General features: G+C 42.8%; 1 non-coding gene across 1 annotated transcript; it reads right to left on the bottom strand.

Moving 5' to 3' along the window:
* Positions 1–5,342: 5,342 nt before the first annotated feature.
* On the bottom strand, positions 5,343–5,448 carry LOC112535249. Its single transcript, XR_003079419.2, has one exon. It is a non-coding gene; the product is annotated as a small nucleolar RNA R71 (small nucleolar RNA).
* Between the last annotated feature and the right edge of the window lie 1,050 nt (positions 5,449–6,498).

Genomic DNA, 6,498 nt, shown 5'->3' with positions numbered 1-6,498 from the left:
CGAGATCGTTCGTAAATATCTCTGGACGATCGGGTGTCAGATCGGAAAATCAGAAGTGGGGATCGTCATCAGCGCGTCGTTGTGCGTCCGATGGTGTGTTCGGATCGTCGATCAGACTCCGGCTGCCGGAGGTGAGTCGACCGAGCGATCGAGCGTCTCGATAGTCCGTTTGTTCGGCTCGCTCCAACCGAGACACCGGAGCAGAGTTAGGAGGTCGCCCAATCTGTGAGTTAAAGTCATATATCGCTTATGCACGTGTCATGCATAAAATTTGATTTGCTACTGTAACTGTTCATTTGCAATTCCAATTATTCATTTAATTACTATTATATGCATGATGCTTTTTAATTACTATTTAAATATGTTCTCCCTTTATCACCAATTTTAATATTGCATGATGACTCGGGATGAGGCTTTAGTAGAACAGGCCACCTGATGGGTTACATCAGGACCGCGTGCGCACCGGTAATGATCAGAGACAAGTAATAAGGATATTATGGATTTGTTTGCCCTGATCGAGCATTGCTCTCTGGGCTGAGTTCAGTTGATTGCCGGAGTTAAGGTCCCTGATCGAGCTTGCTCTCTGGGCGCCAACTTAGTTGGAAATCAAGTGTTCAGGCTGGAGGTAAGGTCCCTGATCGAGCTTTGCTCTCTAGGCGTCAGTCCTGTTGGAATGAGAGAGTTGAGATATAAGTGACCAAGCTGGAGGTAAGGTCCCTGATCGAGCTTTGCTCTCTGGGCGCTAGTCCTGTTGGAGTGAGAGAGTTGAGATATAAGTGACCAGGCTGGAGGTAAGGTCCCTGATCGAGCTTTGCTCTCTGGATGCCAGTCCTATTGGAGTGAGAGAGTTGAGATATAAGTGACCAGGCTGGAGGTAAGGTCCCTGATCGAGCTTTGCTCTCTGGGCGCTAGTCCTGTTGGAATGAGAGAGTTGAGATATAAGTGACCAGGCTGGAGGTAAGGTCTCTGATCGAGCTTGCTCTCTGGGCACCAGACCTGTTGGAATGAGAGAGTTGAAATATTAGAGGTGAGCTTAATCGAGATGTAAGTTTTGAAATTAATCGAGATGTTGATTTGGGCTTAGGGTTCTACTGAAGTACTCCATCCCGTTGCGTGTGAAATACATTTTATTCAAGCATGGCATGATACATATGTTTTAACATGACACGTATGGTTTGCGTGATTTATTAATTATTTTAAAATTAAATGAATGTGATATTGAGATGTTTGAAACTGTTTTAGATATATGATTTTAGCTCACTCTCGAGACTGATAGTCTCCATTTACTGTTTTTCAAATTCGTGACTATTAATCTTCCCTCGACTCTTACTCAGTAACCCGACTTCTTCATCATCGGGTGGTGTTTGATTTGGTATGTCAAATTATAAAAATCTTAGATTCTCCGCAGTAGTAATAGTAGATGTATTAGTTGTAAATTTTCTGAGTTTCGGGTCTCGCCTAGTTCTTCTGGCAGACCGATTTAATTGTGTAAAATTTAATGTTACTGTAATTTATGGCGTTAATAATAGTAAAAGTTGAGATGAGATTTGTTTGAGTTGTGAGTGTTAGGCTTACTACGGGATTCGGTGGCCTTACGCCTACCCATTCCCTAGTGCCGGTCACGGGCCCTCGGGTGGGGTCGTGACAGTGTCACATGCAGGGTTGGAAGTAGATAGAGCTAAAGTGGAAGTTATAAGTAAACTACCTCCCCCTACTTCGGTTAGGGCTGTTAGAAGTTTCTTAGGGCATGCAGGGTTCTATAGAAGGTTCGCTAAGGACTTTTCTAAGATTGCTAGGCCTTTAACTCAATTGCTAGTAAAAGATATACCTTTTGAATTTGATGATGATTGTTTAAAAGCTTTTGAGTTATTAAAGGAAAAACTAACCACGGCTCCCATCATGGTTTCTCCTGATTGGGAGCTGCCCTTTAAGCTTATGTGCGATGCTAGTGATTTTGCAGTTGGAGCTGTTTTAGGCCAGTATAAGGAGAAGAAATTCCAGCCTATTTACTACGCTAGCAAGACGCTTATAGATGCCCAAGAACACTATACAACCACAAAGAATGAGCTCCTAGCTGTCGTGTTCGCTTTTGACAAATTTCGTTCCTACCTTATGCTGTCAAAGACAATTGTTTACACGGATCATTCTGCTTTAAGTATTTATTTTCAAAGCATGATTCTAGGCCAAGATTGATTCGTTGGGTTCTTCTATTACAGGAATTTGACTTGGAAATTAAGGACAAACGAGGAGCTGAAAATCTTCCAGCAGACCATCTTTCTCGATTAGAGAACCCACACTTGGAGGAGCTTAATGAGCAAGAGATCGATGACTTCTTTCCGGATGAGCACTTATGCTCAATGCAGGTGGCAAATGCTATTCCTTGGTTTTCTGATTATGTAAATTATTTGGCTGCAAGGGTACTCCCAAAGGGTATGATGGTCCAGCAAAAGAAGAAATTCTTTGCTGACTTGAAGTATTACATTTGGGACGACCCCTTCTTGTTTAGAATTTGTGCAGATCAAATTATCAGGAGGTGTGTATATGGGGAGGAGATCATTCAAATTCTCAAGCATTGTCATGAGGGACCGGTTGGTGGACACCAAGCCGCAAACCATACGGCCAAGTCATGAGATGGAAGCAAGTGATTGCAGGTCGTTGCATCGACTTCGCATCCCTGGAAAGAGTGGGATTGGTTCAGGATGTGCGCACTCTGTTCGAGACTCTGCTGTATGTGTGATTCTTTGACATCATTGAGCCAACCTACCATGAGCTTACAATTGAGTTCCTCAGCACCTTCTTCCTGCAGCAACAGATCACAAACTAGCATCAGCCTGATGCAGTTTATTTCAGACTTAAGGGAAGGGAGTTCTCAATGTCAGTCCCATAATTCAACATGCATTTGGGATTATGGACTGAACAGGAGATCTTGGGGGAGGAGTATCAAGGATGCCTCTACATTAACCCAATATCCTACGACACCATGTGGGACTCATTGGTACTTAGGCCGGAAATATACTACCCAAGCAGGTCTAAGGCGTCTAGCCTTTCGGATCATCTTTGCATCTCCACACCTTATTAGCTTATACCATCACAGGTAGAGAAGATAGTTTTGGAGCGGTAACACAGACCGATGTCTTCATCCTCTGGGCTATGAAACATTAGAAGAAGTTGGACTTGGGATATTTATTGGCTCATCAAGTCCGGTCATTGATAAGCATCATACTATACATGTTTTCATGCCCGATTGTTCACATTTTTATGCATGATTATCCCGTTTTATGCTAGAATCACCTGTCTTTTGTTTCCCTTTTCATTTCAGGTCATTTTCGAAGGACACCATCAGTAATCGAGGGAAATACGTGGGATTACGGAGCAAAATCCATCAAATTGGGCGAGAACAAGCACCCCGAGGGTTGAGCACGGCCTGGACTCCGGCCGTGCTGAATTATCAAGAGGCTATCCCCAATTGTGCCATTTCGTACGCCTTGGTAGCCACCACGGCCTCCGTACGGCCTGTGGTGGATCGCTCGGCACGACTGTGGTGGCTCAAAGACAACAGACTTTGACAGATTCAGACCTGACTGGACTCGTACGTCTTGAATCAACTATATAGGCGATTTTGGATTCTAATAAAAAAAGAGACGATTTTTGGACTCAATTCCAAGACACACACTTAATCAAATATTTCCTATACCTCAATTGTAGACCTGGAGAGATGAATTTTCATCAATTGAAGGGGGGATTCCACTTATTCCAACATCGAATTGAAGATCAAGACAAACTTTGGGAGCATTCAAGAGGCAACTAGGGTTTGAGATTTTGAATTTGCAAATTTAGGGTTTCTCATTCAGCTTGAAAGAGAAGGGTGTACATACCTTTAATTTGTTTTTCCTTATTTTGTTCTTTAATTGCTTTGACTATGAACATGAGCAGCTAGATCTTTTGAATCCATTAGGGTTCACCTTTGTTGATGGATTATGCTTAATTGTTAGTTTTTTATAATTGTCAATTCTTGCAATCTTCTTGCTATTCAGTAATAAAAGTTTGATGCAATTAATTTGAGACGTTGGATTAATTGTTTATTAGGTTGTTTCTTGACATTGAGAAATGCTTGTTACAACTGGATTTTGAATAGTAAGGACTGGTAGTTAACACTTAGAGATGAGGTTGATTTACTCGCCGGATTAAGAACTAACAACTCTTAATAGTCTTAAATCATACTTAATGCTAATTTGTAGTAATCTGATAGGAAGAGATTCCATTAGGTTAGTGCAGGTTTAGGAATCCGGTAAGCTCGAGAGAGAAACCGGGATTCAGTCGGGATTTAGGCAACGCGGGTAAGCAAGATCGGCAATCCATAAAATTCATCTTTAGAATTCCATCACTTAGGCTCCCTTTTGGATTTATTTCTCTCTTTACAATTGTCTTTTAATTGTCCATTGTTGTCCTTCATTTACTTAATTGCACTCATAACCATTACCGGTATGTTAGAACTTTCACACCCTATTTCAGACTAGATAACATAGCAAGCAGTAGTAACTCTAGGTTCACCCGATCTCCAGGGATACGACCTTGATACTCACTAGTGCTAGGCTGCATCGGTAGGTTCACTGCCTTAGGTGTAGGTTGCATAAAGAACCCATCAAGTTTTTGGCGCTGCCGGGAACCGTGAATTGAACTAGAGTGAATTGTTTTCGTGTTAATTTAGTCATTATTTGTTTTATTCATTTATTCTTTAATTCTATTATTATTTATTATTATATTATTTTTGTTGATCGGTGGTTGTGTGGACTTTCGGTTTTAGGTAGTTTATGACCAGGAGCTCAAACTCGAATCTTATAGAGCCTCTATCTGATCCAGAACGATCCCTCAGACTCTTAAGGAAGAGGTTGCAATTAGAAGAGGAGGAGATTGAGGTTGAGATACCTGTGGATAGACTAGACACGATGGAAAACCATGACCCCACGCCCGATGAGGATCGAGGACGATGTACGAGTTTGCTCGACCATCTTTGGATGGGATGAAAACTAGTATAGCCAGACCGTTATGGCCAACAATTTTAAGATAAAGGCCAATGTTATCCGGATGATCCAACAAAGCGTGCAGTTTGGAGGATTGCCCAATGAGGATCCCAATGCACATATCTCCAACTTTTGGAGATTTGTGACACATTCAAAATAAATGGAACAACCGATGATGCCATTCTACCGAGATTGTTTCCATTTTCCTTGAGAGACGAGCAAAGAGATGGTTGCAATCTCTTCCACAATGTATTTATCACTACCGGAAGGCGTTGGTCAGAAAAATATTTATATAAGTATTTTCCTCCCGCTAAAACTGCTAAACTTAGAAATGACATATCTTCTTTTGTGCAGTTTGATGATGAAAGCATGTCGATGCATGGGAGAGATTTAAAGATCTTTTGAGATGCCGCCCACATCACGGATTGCCAGTGTGGATGCAGTTCGGACCTTCTACGGTGGGTTGAACCTCGCAACGAGGCGAGATGGTGGATGTTTGCAGCGGTGGGGCGCTAAACAAGAGACGCCCGAGCAAGCTCGAACTTGATAGAGGAAATGGCCATGAACAACTATCAATGGCAATCCTCTAGGAACCGACCAGGAAGACAAGGAGTGGTCAACCAAGTGGACTCTACAAGCAGCCTTGGCGAGCTCAAGTGGAGCTTCTAGCCAAGAAGATCGACCAACTCAGGATGCCGGTTCACGCGTGAGCGTTGGCTGCGAGTTTTATGGTGGCCCGCATTACAAGGCGAATCGCATCATGGGAGGTATGTTTGCTTCATCTTCTATTAGTTTTCCATCTAATTCTACTATATCTTCTGATGTTGAACAGGTTGATTATATGGGGAATGCCCCAAGACAGCAGAATAACCCCTACAGCAATACATACAACCCTGGATGGCGCAATCACCCCAATTTCAGTTGGAGGAACAATAATGCCCAGGGTCCGCCAGGTTTCCAAAGACTTCATCAACAGCCACAGCAACAACCAGCTGGGCCTGCACAAACTCCTCCTCCCAAGAAAAGAAGTCAAATTTAGAGGAGCTCATGATGAAGTTTGTGACATCTACAAAAACAAGATTCCAGACGATAGTGCACTTAGGAATCAGCAGGCCTCGATTCGAACTTGGAGACTCAGTTGGCTAAATTTCTAAGATGCTTTCAGAGAGACCTTCAGGATCGCTCCCTAGCACTACAGAGTCAAACCCGAGGGAGCATTGCAAAGCTATCACCTTGCGTTCAGGTAAGAATTTGACTGGTTCTTCGCCTTTAGCTGATAAGGATAATACAATCGTGCGGTCGAGCCAGCCTAAGGAAGGACCGGACCTTGAGATGGTAGAGAATGAGAGAAAGAAAGAAGACAGTAAAAGAGCCCGTAAGGGAGCATCGGCCGCACTATATCCCTGCAAGGTTGAGGCGAGGATATGGTGGACAAGCACAGTAAGTTTCTTGACTTATTTAAGCAAATTTGAAAATT

This window comes from Ricinus communis, chromosome 1 (assembly GCF_019578655.1).
Source record: "Ricinus communis isolate WT05 ecotype wild-type chromosome 1, ASM1957865v1, whole genome shotgun sequence".
Lineage (NCBI taxonomy): Eukaryota > Viridiplantae > Streptophyta > Magnoliopsida > Malpighiales > Euphorbiaceae > Ricinus > Ricinus communis.
The sequence above is the reverse complement of the archived record's forward strand: the minus strand, read 5'-3'. Positions and strand labels throughout refer to the sequence as shown.